The 15,248-nt window shown below is 41.0% G+C and overlaps 2 protein-coding genes and 1 long non-coding RNA gene across 7 annotated transcripts in view; 1 reads left to right on the top strand and 2 right to left on the bottom strand.

Annotated features, from left to right (window-relative positions):
- Positions 1-7,513, bottom strand: part of LOC118396455 (GRAM domain-containing protein 4-like) — a 40,890-nt gene extending 33,377 nt beyond the window's left edge. For 2 of the 5 annotated variants that reach the window (XR_004828192.2, XM_052465497.1), the window contains exon 1: positions 7,096-7,405. The gene's annotated coding sequence lies outside the window, so the exon portion shown is untranslated. Of the gene's footprint in view, positions 1-334; positions 508-7,095; positions 7,409-7,494 lie in introns of those variants that run through there. The other 3 variants (XM_035790686.2, XM_035790688.2, XM_035790687.2) reach the window with 3 other exon arrangements.
- Positions 7,514-7,715: 202 nt separating this feature from the next.
- The window catches only part of LOC118396453 (plasma membrane calcium-transporting ATPase 1-like), a 41,335-nt gene continuing 33,802 nt past the window's right edge, over positions 7,716-15,248 (top strand). The window contains exon 1 of the mRNA XM_052465496.1: positions 7,716-7,822. The gene's annotated coding sequence lies outside the window, so the exon portion shown is untranslated. The remainder of the gene's footprint in view (positions 7,823-15,248) is intronic.
- Positions 10,684-14,103, bottom strand: LOC127908196 (uncharacterized). The gene is made up of 2 exons (XR_008066274.1): positions 13,796-14,103; positions 10,684-13,283 (listed from the first exon to the last, which is right to left on the bottom strand). It is a non-coding gene; the product is annotated as an uncharacterized LOC127908196 (long non-coding RNA).

Here is a 15,248-nt window from a genome sequence, read left to right as displayed (position 1 = left end):
ATGTCTCTTTTATAACTAATGATTAATAAATAGTTAAAGCTCAGAAATCCTAACATCATCATCATTAATACACATTTCGGAAAATGATAAATCTAAATCTATATGAATATGACCAATTCTAAATGCCAATATAAAGATTCCTGTGCAGCAATATAATACTTACATGTGCAATCCACATGACATTGCATTCTAGCACAGGTATGAACGGCATAGTCATCCACATACAGTCATTCAATTCTGCAAGAGTAATGGGCACACAGCATGATTTCATTCCTATCAATTTCCTACAGGAGAAATAAAACCCTCTACTCAAAATCAGTAATGAGACACTTACCGTAGAATAAACTAGACTCCCATCACTTCTCCACATGATTAGACAATTCTAAAACGATGACAAAAATAGCCAAATGGTGGGCAGGAAGAATGTCTATTTCTTCTACCTTAACTTTGATCCCTTTTCATCAAGAATCTATTTTTCGAAGTAATTATTATTTTCCCAAAACGTAACTTCCTATACATGTTGCACCAGCAAAAGTAGGGCCAGAGCGGTGTGAGACCAATGTGACTGAGGCGGTGTGGGGGAGTTGGGCAATGATTTTAGGGCCGGGTCGTTCCAGCATTATCTCTTTACTCTATGTAGGTCAGACAGAGCGCTGGACCCTTTAGCCTCTGCCCAGAGAGCAAGATTGAAAGAGAGTGGAAAAGAGAAAACAGTTGAAGGAGGAAGAGAGATGTGGTACATGGCCAACTTGCATCATTAATTAGGAGACTAGGCACCCTTTATAAGACGAGAGGTTTAATTTAGGAGGGTCATTCTTATTCATTTGAATCACATTTTGACCGCACTCCTTTTGATTTGAACATACATATTTGCCCCTGGTTAAATATACTTTTTGGACCTGAATGCCAAAACATTCAGGAGATAGAGGTCACCCATTTTGCATATCCCGCAATACAATGAGACATCCATGTCTGCATCACTGGAAATGATAAATGGTTGAGTTTGATATATAAGCTTACAAAAAAGGTTGACAAACTATTTGATCATGTCAACAAAACAATTGTACTTTTTTCAACTTGATTGGATTCCACTTGTGGTAAATTAAGTTGATTGGAAATTATTTGGAAAGGCACACCCCCCCCATCTACAGTATATAAGGTCCCACAGATGACAGTGCAAGGCCGTTTTCAAATGCACTGTATGTGTAACACATGTTAATGTTTTTAAATGTATGTAAATTGGAGTCTTTTGCCTGTAATGTCTTTTTCGTTGTGTGTCTGACCGCAGTAAGACTAGCTGTTGCCATTGGCGTCGGCTAACGGGGATCCTAATAAATCAAATCCAAATCCCAAAGGTTCTCAACTATAAGCACAGCTTACTGGTGGGACCATGTGAAATACAAACCCGAAGCTCTGTTTTATCGTTTAATCGTTTAATAATCATTGCTGGCGATAAGGTTTTCGAAAAACATATGGATCTTATCTTTCATATCAGCAAGAATCTTTCAAATAAATAAAAAAGATACACTTGCTGTAGCAGGTTTGCACAGATCCATACGGCTGTGTGACTCCAGCCGACAAAATACACTTCCACTACACTTCTTTCCCTAGTACACTTACATACAGGTGTAGCACGTCTTCTGTAAACACGCAGCCAAGGACTAGAGAGTGTATTTTTACCTGGAGTTCTTCCCTTATTGTAGGCTACTACTTAAACCACTTTTAGTATAGTAAACAACCAAATAGTTCAAGACTATCTTACTCCCTCTGTTTAGCACATGGCCTCACAAGTGAATCATTAAAGAGACAGGCGGGGCTAAATCTTAAGAGGGTGTGAACAATGTTGAATAGGTCGAGACAAAGTAGCACTCCAGTAGGCGTACCAAAATATTCAAGGGCCATTTTCTCAAAAATGGGGTTACAAGTTTATCAACTTTCAAAGCAGAATTACTTTCCCATGACGTACCATTTTGTAGCGATGTCTCTACTTTTATCCAACGTAAAAATTAAAATAAATTGCAGGCCTCCCGAGTGGCGCAGCGGTCTAAGGGACTGCATTGCAGTGCTAGCTGCAGCACTACAGATCCTGGCTGTGTCGGAGCTAGTCGCGACCGGGTTGTCCTTGTCCCATCGCGCTCTAGCAACTCCTGTGGTAGGCCGGGCGCATGCACGCTGACACGTTCACCAGGTGTATGGTGTTTCCTCCTACACATTGGTGTGGCTGGCTTCTGGGTTAAGCGAGCATTGTGTCAAGAAGCAGTGTGGCTTGGCGGAGTCGTGTTTTCGGAGGACACATAGCTCTCGACCTTAGCCTCTCCCAAGTCCATACAGGAGTTGAAACAATGGGACAGGACTACAAATTGGATAACACAAAATTGGAGAGAAAAAGGTGTAAAAAAATGTTTATTATTTTACCTTTATTTAACTAGGCAAGTCAGTTAAGAAAAAATTCTTATTTTCAATGACGGCCTAGGAAAGGGTGGGTTAACTGCCTGTTCAGGGGCAGAACGACAGATTTGTACCTTGTCAGCTCGGGGGTTTGAACTTGCAACCTTCCGGTTACTAGTCCAACGCTCTAACCACTAGGCTACCCTGCCTAACAAAACCACATACAAAAAAAACTGATAAAGGGTGGCTACTTTGAAGAATCTCAAATATAACATACATATATATATATATATATATATAAACACTTTTTGTCCATTTTGAGACGCCCTAGCTAGTATACACTTTCTCAAAAGTCCTAATTAATCTAACTCAAGAAATCGGTCATTCATTTTGACATTTTTGCGGAGGAGATCTTAGTCTCGCAATTTTACATCTAACTAAGATATTTGGTGCAGTATTTATTTCACCAAGAACTGAATTAGCTTTCCATCTTGAGATGGCGAATCAGTCTGGAGAGGAGAAGTCCTCAACTTCAAAACTTAATTCTCTCCATAGCAAAGCTAGATTAGCTTACCTCACTATACTCACTACTGGTCGTGTTTGTTGTGATTGAATGCCAAAGACACACCCAAGAAATAACCACATCAAACCACACCCTCAAGACAAGTCTCGTTTGACTTTTGTCATAGCTGCAAGGATGACAAAAGGATTGAGCATTGATGAAAAACAAGGCCAAACCAGGAAGTGCAGTCGCCCTTTAACAAAACTCCCCCAGCCAGAAGATAACTTCATGAATAGATGCTAAAGTCTAAGAATGGACTAAAGTTAACCATTCATCTTTTCTGAGTTAAGGGGTTTGACATATGCAGCTAAGCCCTACCGATTGAGAGAAAATCATGAGCACAAAGGTGTGATGGCTGTGTGTGCACAAAGGCAAAGTAAACAGAGCAATGAGAAGACTTAAAATCCTCTTAGCCTATATAGGGTAAATCCATTTGAATTCAGTCACTTTTTGACAGCAGCCCTTTTGATTTGAATGATACATTCTATAGATATTTGCCCATTGTAGAAGTACTCAGAAAGTAACTTTTTGGACATGAATGCCATACCCCACCATACCATCACTGGAAAAGATAAAGGGTTAAGTTTGATATCATTTAAAAGCTGGAAGAATTTTTTTTTGTTTTTTTTAATAAGACAAATTGTAATTTTATAAACTTTTAACAGCAATTATCAAAATATGTTTCTACTCCGATTATTTCCATATGTTGTAGCTTAGACTCTATTTTACATAATCTAAGGTTTTGTGTTGTGCCCACTCTTGAATGCATGGTGGGTGTCATGTTTTGACTGATAAATGTACTAAAATTGGAAGAAGAGAAAGAAATTGACATTTCTACTTTCAAATGCTACCACCAACAGGGTTGGGTGTCCACACATCAGAAAATGTTGACTTGAAATGGAAATATCCGTTTTAAATTATACTGTCAAACTCAATAGGAAACCAATCGAAATCATAGAAATATGGATAATAGAATAGACATGACCATTTAAGTTGATGCTCAATGGTGGGTGTGGTAAAAACTTCAATAAAAATGTCTATGGTATACCAGCTAAATTGCAGTGGTCTGAAGGGATGGGTCCATTCTATGAATTATATTTATACGATTGAAATTAAACCCACCCTGCACTCAAGAGCATGTTGTGTCTCAAATAATGACAGGCACAACACAAAAACCTCAGATGATGTGAAATATGGTCTACGCTACAACATACAGTGCCTTCGGAAAGTATTCAGACCACTTGACTTTTTCCACATTTTGTTACGTTACAGCCTTATTCTAAAATGGATTCAATAAAAAAAATCCTCAATCTTTACACAGTGCCCCATAACGACAAAGCAAACATATGATTTTAGAAATCTTTTACATGTACAACAAACAAAAAAACTGATTCCTTATTTACATAAGTATTCAGACCCTTTGCTTTGAGACTCGAAATTGGGCTCAAGTGCATCCTGTTTCCATTGATCATTCTTGAGTTGTTTCTAAAACTTGATTGGAGTTCACCTGTGGTATATTAAATTAAACATGATTTGGAAAGGCATACACCTTGTCTATATACGGTACCATAGTTGAAAGTGCATGTCAGAGCAAAAACCGAGCCATGAGGTCGAAGGAATTGTCTGTAGAGCTCCGAGACAGGATTGTGTCGAGGCACTGATCTGGGGAAGAGTATCAAAGATGTCTGCAGCATTGAAGGTCTCCAAGAACATAGTGGCCTCCATCATTCTTAAAAATGGAAGAAGTTTGGAACCACCAAAACTCTTCCAAGAGCTGGCAGTCCGGCCAATCTGAGAAATCATTGACCCAATGTTCACTGACAGAGGTCCAGAGTTCCTCTGTGGAGATGGATGAACCTTCCAGAAGGACAACCATCTCTGCAGCACTCCACCAATCATGGCTTTATGGTATCGTGGCCAGAAGGAAGCCACTCCTCAGTAATGGCACACAGAGTTTGCCAAAGGGCACCCAAAGACTCTCAGACCATGAGAAACAAGATTCTCTGGTCTGGTGAAACCAAGATTGAACTCTTTCGCCTGAATGCCAAGTGTCACTTCTGGAGGAAACCTGGCACCATCCCTACGGTGAAGCACGGTGGCGGCAGTATCTTTCCAAATTAACTGTATGTTAATATGAAAATATGTGTCTTTAGATAATTGATGTTAAAGGTTTAAAAGAATGTATTAAAACAATTTTGGGGAGAAATAATCCAATTGTTTGAGAATACTTTAAGCTTTTAAATGATAATCAATCAACCGTTTATCTTTTACAGTGATGAGAAGACATGAATGTCATATGGTATGGTGGGTTATGAAAAATGGGTCAACTTTGAGCCCCTTTACACACTGAATGTTTTGGCATTCTGGTCCAAAAAGTACATTTCTGACTGCTTCTTCCATGAGCAAATATGTATGGAAAGTTGTTTAAATCAAAATGAATGCTGACAAAAAGTGGTTGAATTCAAATGGATTTACCCTATTTTCAGTCCTGGCAACAAGTTGTTGATGAGGAGGAAAGGGAGCATAGTGCAACCTTTTTTTTTTACAGTCTCTCACAAATCCATTGACATGAACATGGAAGATGTAAAGGGTAAAGGTCTTATGTGACATAGTGTTGTCACATTACCAAAATGTTTACATCGATACCTGGTTTGGTATCACGATACCACGGCAAAAAAGGCATATTAACCAAAATCACAGAATGGCACTTGAGCCAGAGAGAAACTGTGCTCCGTTTAATCGTTGGGCAAATTTTGAGTTCAATATCATTCAATTTTACACATCAACAATATTCAGTGACAGCCATGTATGCATTAATGAATAAATCATATAATCAATTTGACTTTGGTAACAGTGATAATTTATTTTAATGTTACATTTCTAGTGGGCAAATCAAGCCTAGGCCTATTCATAATACAGTTGAATGCATATTCAATATTTTATTTTACCTTTATTTAACCAGGCAAGTCAGTTAAGAACAAATTCTTATTTTCAATGACAGTCTAGGAACAGTGGGTTAACTGCCTGTTCAGGGGCAGAACGACAGATGTGTACGTTGTCAGCTCAGGGATTTGAACTTGCAACCTTTTGGTTACTAGTCCAACGCTCTAAACACTAGGCTACCCTGCCAATAGGTGTGCATGCATTGAATTATTGAGCTTGTTTTATTGTACTGATCAACAACATCTAAATACATAAAAATGGCTTATTTTTCAAAAGTGCCCACTATCTCTAACCAGTAATGTAGTCATTCACGAGGTGGCCTGTGGAAGCCCTATTCACAGACAGTCAGTTCGCTGAGGCAATAGATCATCTTTGGGAGAGACCGATTAAGTGACCGAATAAAGTTTAGGTGGCAATCAGATTAGAAATCAGTATATTTTGCGTTACAATGTACAAAGTTAGTGAATTGATGGGATTTTTTTTCTTATGGTGGGTTGTGCCAAGATGGAGGCGCGTAGGGTTCAAAACTGCACCCCTTTAAGTGATCTAGTGTAAATGTATACCGTTGGGTGCAACACACTAAGAACCACTCCCTGAACAGGAGATCAATACATTTATAAATATTAATGACAGAGGGGCAGTATGGTACATATTGTTTTGTCCTTTGTCCTACTGGTTGTACTGGATTATGTAGCTGCTGGGCAGATTACATCGCCACCATATCACTGCGAAATGAAATGTAAAAATCCTAACGTTCAAGTGCAAGACGTTTGGATGAGGGTTTGTAGAAACACATGTACAAACATCATTTCGTTATACGATGTTGCGCCGTAACCAGCTAATCTTGATTGAAGAACATTGTTACAGTGTAACGTTAGATTGTTGAAATATTGTAAAGCAGACAAAAGTAGCCAGTTTTAGTCGTAGTAGTGGCTAACACAAAAGTAAAAGGAGGCAATGGTACATATAAGACATTAACAGTAGGTTATGCTACGCTAAATTATATAATTCTATCAAAAACTTTAAATGTGATCAGGGGATGATGACACGTTGTGAAAATATCATGTTCTCTATGAGCGCAGAATGAGAGCCTGATATCGAATTAAACCAATATATTTTGGTGCCACGAGAAACTGCACAGGACTGCGCCTGTTGATCTTAGAACTGAGGTTAAATAAATAACCGGTCAGAAAGTTTCTTACCCATAACGAAATCAGCAACAAAGTTCCATTAACGCTGATGTTAGTCCGTCGGTCGCCCTTTCTCACCTGTCAGTGTTTCGTGTGCTGTGGACAACAATAGCGGAATCGGCGGTTCGCCTTCAAATTAAAAGTCACCCATTGAAACTGATGCAAACCGATGCAATTTGACTAGATGATACTAAACAAGGTTGGACTGTTATATAAATTCAGCAAAAGAAAACAATTAGTTAATTTGACACAAAGTAAACATCAATTGTAATCCCAGCTAGCACCAGGACTCTAGCCAAACTCGTTTGAGTGAAGGCATGCTTGTCTGAGAGTCAACTACATGGCCGTTGATGGAAAAATGTTATACTTTAGATTCATATTGTAGAGGGGAGTGGAAAGGGGTATTTTCACCTCCGAAAATGTAGGCCTATGGGAGGTGTCCCAATCCGGATTCTCGAGTGTAGCCCATGAAGATCTCCCACACGGCATGAACCCGAGGGGGGCGCCAAACCTGGACAGAAAGATCACGTCAGTGACTCAACCCACGAAAGTGACTCAACCCACTCAAGTGACGCACCCCTCATAGGGACCGAATGGAAGAGCACTAGTAAGCCAGTGACTCAGCCCCCATAATAGGTTTAGAGGCAGAGAATCCAAGTGGAGAGAGGGGAACTGGCCAGGAAGAGACCGCAAGGGTGGTTCATCACTCCAGTGCCTTTGCATTCACCTTCACACATGGGTAGGCAGACCATTCCATAAAAATTGAGCTCTACAGAAGAAAGCCCTGCCTCCAGCTGTTTGCTTAGAAATTCTAGAAACAATAAGGAGGCCTGCGTCTTGTGACCATAGTGAACGTGTAGGTATGTATGGCAGGACCAAATCAGAAAGATAGGTAGGAGCAAGCCCATGTATTGTAGGTTAGCAGTAAAACCTTGAAATCAGCCCTTGTCTTTACAGGAAGCCAGTGTAGAGAGGCTAGCACTGGAGTAATATGATCAAATTTTGGGGTTCTAGTCAAGATTCTAGCAGCTGTGTTTACCACTAACTGAAGTCTATTTAGCTTTATCTGGTAGCCGGAAAGTAGAGCATTGCAGTAGTCTAATCTTGAAGTGACAAAAGCATGAATTAACTTTTCTGTATAATTTTTGGACCGAAATTTTCAGATTTTTGCAATGTTACAAAGATAGAAAAAAGCTGTCCTTGTAACAGTCTTGATATGTTCAGGGTCCAGAGTAACGCAGAGGTCCTTCACAGTTTTATTTGAGACGACTGTACAACCAAGATGAATTGTTCAGATCCAACAGAAAATATTTTTGTTTCTTGGGACTTAGAACTAGCATCTCTGTTTTGTCCGAGTTTAAAAGTAAAACATTTACCGCCGTCCACTTCCTTATGTCCGAAACAGTCTTCCAGGTAGGGCAGTTTTGGGGCTTCACCATGTTTCATTAAAATGTACAGCTGTGTATTGTCCGGATAGCAGTGAAAGTTAACATTATGTTTCCGAATGACATCACCAAGAGATAAAATATATAGTGAAAACAATAGTGGTCCTAAAACGGAACCTTGAGGAACACTGAAACGTACAGTTGATTTGTCAGAGGACAAACCATCCACAGAGACAAACTGATATCTTTCCGACAGATAAGATCTAAACCAGGCCAGAACTTGTCCTTGTAGACCAATTTCGGTTTCCAATCTCTCCAAAAGAATGTGGTGATCAATGGTGTCAAAGCAGCACTAAGGTCTCGGAGCACGAGGACAGATGCAGAGCCTTGAGACACTTTGGACAAGGAGAGGCCTCATTTAACACAGTAAATTCATCAGGCTTAAGCCATGTTTCAGTCAGGCCAATCACATCAAGATTATGATCAGTGATTAGTTAATTGACTATAACTGCCTTGGAAGTGAGGGATCTAACATTAAGTAGCATTATTTTGAGATGTGAGATATCACAATCTCTTTCAATAATGACAGGAATGGAGGTCTTCATTCCAGTGAGATTGCTAAAGCGAACACCGCCATGTTTAGTTTTGCCCAACCTAGATCGAGGCACAGACAAGGTTTCAACGGGGATAGCTGAGCTGACTACACTGACTGCTAGTGGCAGATCCCACTAAGACTCCACTAAGCTGTCAGGCTGGCTAACAGCCTGTTGCCTGGCCTGTACCCTGGCAGCCTGGCCTGCAATCAACGTAAGCTAAATACGATGTGCCTGTCCATGGTTCTGATTTCTGTGTGCGTGTATGTGTGTAGGTGTGTGCAAGTAGAAAATATGTTGATTCACCCTACTTGTAGAGATATTCCAATGCCATCCTCCTCACGTTCATGTTGACGAAACGGTCTATCACTCTGTCATACAGTACACACTTGTATTTTTTGTTGTCATAGGTTAAAATGGCTAAAATGCTTGCTCGCGAGCCTAACTTCCATTCATGAGCAATGTTAACTAGTTAACATTTGTCTTTTACATCAAAGTACATATTGAACTTCCATCCTCTCAGGCCAGGGGCACAATGTATGAATGTATGGTTGGATCAGAATCGCCGTTATAATCATTGGCTAGTACAGAGAATTAAGTAAAACCAGAAGTCCAAACCCCTATCTTCCTCCATGGCTAATTTAGGAAAGGACCAATTTTAGCTAGCTGGCTAGCCACCGGAGGACAACACAACGAGATGCAACAATTCAAGTTTCTATCAATGACGTACAGTATGCTCTCAATGCGGTTGAATAGGAGTGACACCAAAAATGGTCAACTTAACTCTATTTCATGAACTGCATTGTTGGTTAAGGGCTTGTAAAGTAAGTTGTATTCAGCTCATGTGACAAGTAACATTTGATTTGACATCCAAGCTGGCTTCCCTTGACACTTTATTGGGGTGCACCAGGACCATTCACAGTTGAGTTTGCTCAGTTTTGGCAATTTGTTTTGGATACTTTTTTCGTCAAGGGAGGCCAAATGCTTGTGCTTCCCTTGCATTGCATTCAATGCTACGGGCGGCAACAATGTCATACGGTATGAAATAGGTGGCCTACACAGAGAGGGCGCTGTATTGCTCGCTAGGATGCCTTATCCGGTGAGATGCATTCAGCCTCTTGCGAATTGAAGGAAAATGATGAAACAGAGGCAAAATATGAAATATTTGATGTCTAAAAAATATTGGTCCATTTTTTGGGGGGGAAGCCTGGCTTCTCTTGGCATCCATGAATACACACCACTGGTGATGGGGTTGGCGACGGCAGTGATGAGGACCCAGGCCCAGTGAGTGCATAGGTCAAAAGGTGGTGTACCCTGAGGTGAGAGCCCAGATTTGATGCATTTCCTTCATTTGCTGTTATTGCCTTGAGGCAAATCTTGTAAATGACCTCAATGTATCCGAATAGGAGCAGGGGCATTTTTAATCGACACCAGATCGTCAGCCATTTTCAGTCCTTTTCTTCTTCGTCTCTCATCTAACTAAAAAGGTGGAAAAGTTTTGAAATGGTATGAACCTTTCATATTACGATTATAGTGAGCAAAATTATCCCGGTTATCAGTATTATTGCAGTATTATTCAAATGTGCTGGGAATGTTCAAAAAGTACTGATACACACAATGAAATCATTTAGTCAAGTTTAATATTGAAAATCAACAACCATCAAATTAAATTATTAGCACTATGCACTTTGTGTGCATTAACATTAAATTAATAACATTAACCATGTGGCTATGAGGTAAAATTTTCCCTAGTGCAGGTTTAATACACTAGAAGTGAATTTGTCAGAATACGTGTGACTTATTCAAATAGGGGGACTAGATACATGAAGTGCTTTCATCTCTAAACGGTGAAACAGATATGTATGGAAATACCCTCAAATAAAAAGGTGACATTATCTACTGTCACCTCATATGAAACATTTGATCTGAAATCCAAAATGCTGGAGTACAGAGTCAAATTTCAAATGTTATCTTCACTGTCAGTGTGGTTTTAATATGATTTTACTCTTTGCAGGCTGTCTAGTAACAGAGGAAGGCTGTGCTTCTCTGGTCTCAGCTCTGAATTCAAAATCGCTTACACCTGAGAGAGCTGGATGTGAGTAACAATGACCTGAAAGATTCAGGAGTCAAGACTGCTTTCTGCTGGACTGGGGAAACTCAAGTATGTAGAGGTGTGTCCAGTGTGTGTGTGTGTGTGTGTGTGTGGATACAAACAGGACACAGTGGAAAACACACATCGGACATACACACACTGGACACAAACTGGATACACAGGACACACACACACACACCTGCGGTGACAGCGCTACAGGGAGACAGGACGGACAGCTGATCGTCCTCGCAGTGGCAGACCACGTGTAACAACACCTGCACAGGATCGGTACATCTGAACATCACACCTGCCTGCGGGACAGGTACAGGCTGGCAACAACTGCCCGAGTTACACCAGGAACGCACAATCCCTCCATCAGTGCTCAGACTGTCTGCAATAGGCTGAGAGAAGCTGGACTGAGGGCCTGTAGGCCTGTTGTAAGGCAGGTCCACACCAGACATCACCGGCAACAACGTCGCCTATGGGAACAAACCCACCGTCGCTGGACCAGACAGGACTGGCAAAAAGTGCTCTTCACTCACGAGTCACGGTTTTTCCTCACCAGGGGTGATGGTTGGATTCGCATTTAGCGTTACACCGAGGCCTGTACTCTGGAGTTCGATTGATTTGGAGGTGGAGGATCCGTCATGGTCTGGGGCAGTGCGTCACAGCATCATCGGACTGAGCTTGTTGTCATTGCAGGTAATCTCAACGCTGTGCATTACAGGGAAGACATCCTCCTCCCTCATGTGGTACCCTTCATGCAGGCTCATCCTGGCATGACCCTCCAGCAATGCCACCAGCCATACTGCTCGTTCTATGCGTGATATCCTGCAAGACAGGAATGTCAGTGTTCTGCCATGGCCAGCGAGGTAATCTTTCTCAGCAACCCAGCCTTTCCAATACCTCTGTGGGGGTGGCGGTGGAGGTGCTGCTGGTGCTGTGTGGTTCTTCCCTGACTTGTGCAGCTGCCAGCTTCAAGGCCTCCTGGACACAGCTGTCAGTGTTAACTTTTGCAGCCTCAGGCTCATCTAAAAAGCTCCTTTTGACATAGGGGTCAATGTAACAAGCCATGTGCATGACTCTCTTTGCCTTCTCTGTTAAGGTCTTCTCTCATTACCCTTTTTATCTCCTTGGTCAGGGATGGCTCCGTATCTTTTTCCACCAGAACATCACGGGTGATGTGGTCCAGGACAGGCTTGATGGCTGACAGTGTCACTCGTGTCTCTGAGGCAAGTTCATCTGTAAACTTCAGAGGTTCAAGTAGCTGGCACAGTTGCTCCATGACACTTATGTCAGCGTCCTTGGGCATCAGATGCCATGTTCCTCTTTCTCCAGCCAGTGTCGCACAGACTGGCTGCTGTTGGCTGAGGAAACGCTCAAGCATCTTGTGTGTAGATCCATCAGGTCAGCACATCATGGTTCAGAGCTTTCTGTGGCATGTTGAGGACAGCTTGCTTTTCTCTCAGTTCTCTCCTTCTCTTCCAGCTCCGTAAGAAGCCTTGGACCAGATGATGGCAGGCCTTGACTTCATTTTCAGAGCCTTTGAGATGGCCAGGTTCAAATGATGGCCAAAGCACCCAAGCCACAGATCTGAGAACTCTTCAAAAGCCTTGATCATGTTTGTTGAATTGTCTGTGGTAACGCAGACCAGGTCTTCCTTCCAGCATATTCTCAAAAAAACTCTGATGTTGTGAGCTGAGTGATATTCTGGGAAGAACTGTGTTTACAGGCAGTTTGATTCCTGTTCCAGTCTGGGGTGAGGTAATGGATAGTGAAGCTGATGTTTGGTTGAACCACCCCCTGCTTTCACTGGTCCAGAGGTCAGTAGTTGCAGCAAACCATGTGCCTTGAGCCAAACTTTTCCCAAAATCAGCTTTAACCTGGTTGTACAGGTTTGGGATTTCAGTCTTGGAAAATAATGTTCAGCCTCAGAAAGCCAGGCCTCAACAATTTGAAATGGCATCATGTCCTTTGCAATGTAACATGAAAGGGCTGCAGTGAGGTCTTGAGCATTTTTTTGATGTGGGTGCATAAGCAGCCTGCCTTTTAAATTCTTGCTGAGTGCCTGTGTCACAACTGTAGATAAGGGACCAGTAGCATCACTGGGTTTGCATGCTGCACACCTCTCTGTAAACAAGGGAATAGCGAATGTATTATTATTATCATCATCATTATTATTAGTGTTGTTACATTATAATTATTATTAACTCACTTCTGTGTTGCATTCGAGTATATGCAATGGCTCCATGCACAATTTACATAAATACAAATGAGTCTTAAGTAGACAGTGATAGTACTTTAAATGAGCCCAACAATTGACAAATACAGGAGTCTATAGTGTTTATCCTGTTGGAACACTTTTACAACCAAGTCGAGGACTGCCGGATTTTAAATGAACAAAATATGTTGGTTGGGTGACTAAACTACATAACGTGTTATCGTGTGCAATGAGCGAATAGAGTCTGCAGACACACACAGCAGCAGCAGAACAACGCGTACTGTTTTTACAAGAGCAGGTAACACTGGACGCTTCAGTTTACATTATTGACAAGCTATTAGCAAGTTAGACAGACAAACCATGACGTTTTCCACCCATTCCAATGTCCACACATCATGCATTGAGCTAAAAGATAACTTACCTTGCATTCGCTATTAAGTAGTGGTTTGTGGTCACGAAGATGACTCAAGAGATTTGAAGTGTTGCCCCCTTTCGCAGCTATTTATTTTTGCATGTTCTGCAGACAGGGTGACCATCTTCGATTAAGTTTCTCTCAGCACTCTTGTAAAACCCCAAATACGACCACACTTCAGATTGTCTTTTTAGAAGGCAAAAATCTCCCATGTTTTCACACGTGCGTCAGACTGTTGCTAACTTTGGTTGATGCTGGACAGTATTTACCGTGAGTTTTTCAAACCGTGGTAATCAAACACGGTTTCAATGATAATTAAAATTTTAAACGGTAATACTTACCGTCCGGTAACCGTTTCATCCCTAGATATCACAACAAAAGTTGTTGTCACGTCCTCCTGTCAAGAAAAGTGTCCACTAATGCTGCTCATTCTAATGCTGTTCAGGACACACGTTTCAAAGGAACCCCCATTCCAAGTATTAAAGAGAAACTTCACAATTATCAAACTTCATCATCTCCAGCACCACTCCAATATCAACATACAGTATGTGAAAATGGTGCATTTCTATGTTTTGTAGTAAAAACAATTGAGGAAGATACGTTTTTCCATTGACATCATCAGTATTATTTTTGTTATTTTAACCAATTGTGAGTAGGCATTGCCTACTAATTGGTTGATGATCGAAACACTTATCTTTCTCTTTTTTTACTACAGAACATAGAAGCACATTTTCACATATGTTGATGTTTGGGTGGTTTTGGAGATGATGAATATGAAGTGGAAAATTGGTGAAGTTTCCCTTTAACATTGAACTCCAGCAGTGGCGGCTGGTGGGAGGCGCTATAGGAGGACGGGCTCATTTTAATGGCTGGAATGGAATAAATGGAACATTATCAAACATGTGGAAACCGCATGTTTGACTCTGTTCCATCAACTCCATTCAAGCCATTACAATGAGCCCATCCTCCTATTGCCCATCCCCACCAACCTCCACTGAACCCCAATAAATAACATTATCTTATGGCAAACGATGCAGGAAGTCCATACACAAAGGGGGCAAAAAACTTTGAAGTAGGGAAACAATTTACCACGCCAGTAAAGTTAATGGATCTCTCTTTGTTGTGATGAATGTTACTGTTTTCCTCTAGGTTTAGGAAATATTCAGAGCCTCATATGTATTCCATTGCAATATCAATTGTGGCCTAGGCACTTCTCGGGAAAATGTTTTACAATTTTAGAGAAAACATTCCAGGTGTTCAACAATGGCCACAAGTAGGCAGTATCACATAATATTTGCCAGTATTTTGTGAGGTCAATGCATTTGATTTCTTCCAACACTGCATGCAGATTGCATTTCATTTGATTTGAGAAAGGGTGATTGAAATGTAAATGAAATCGATATATTCTCCCTAAAACACAGTGCAACAATTGGATGCAGACACTTCTTCTCTAGTAGCCTAC

Source organism: Oncorhynchus keta, chromosome 17 (genome assembly GCF_023373465.1).
Source record: "Oncorhynchus keta strain PuntledgeMale-10-30-2019 chromosome 17, Oket_V2, whole genome shotgun sequence".
NCBI classification, from domain to species: domain Eukaryota; kingdom Metazoa; phylum Chordata; class Actinopteri; order Salmoniformes; family Salmonidae; genus Oncorhynchus; species Oncorhynchus keta.
The sequence above is the reverse complement of the archived record's forward strand: the minus strand, read 5'-3'. Positions and strand labels throughout refer to the sequence as shown.